We start from the raw sequence: 330 nt of genomic DNA, 5'->3' as shown, positions 1-330 counted from the left end.
CAGACGCCGGCGCCTGCGCAGAAGGGATCACGCGCGCCGCAACCTCGCGCCTGAGATCAGAGCTCCCCACATACCTGCCTGACGGACACCCGCTCCCAAGGAGATTTACAGCCAGCGGAGGGGTCTTCCAGGCTCGGGAGAGGCTGAACCCGGCTGGGAGATGGCAGGGAGGATCCAAGAACTGTGGCCTGGAGTGAGGAAAAAAAGAGAACAGGTACTGGGGGAGGGAGCTTGTCTTTTATAGCTAGTTAAAAGGTGGTCCTGTGGGGTCAGGGGGGAGGAGCTGACCCGTAGGTATGCCGACATGAGTTGAGCCAGGAAATATATATA

Source organism: Nanorana parkeri, unplaced genomic scaffold (assembly GCF_000935625.1).
Source record: "Nanorana parkeri isolate BGI_ZX_2015 unplaced genomic scaffold, ASM93562v1 scaffold138, whole genome shotgun sequence".
Taxonomy (NCBI): Eukaryota; Metazoa; Chordata; class Amphibia; order Anura; family Dicroglossidae; genus Nanorana; species Nanorana parkeri.
Note: the sequence above shows the minus strand (reverse complement) of the source record.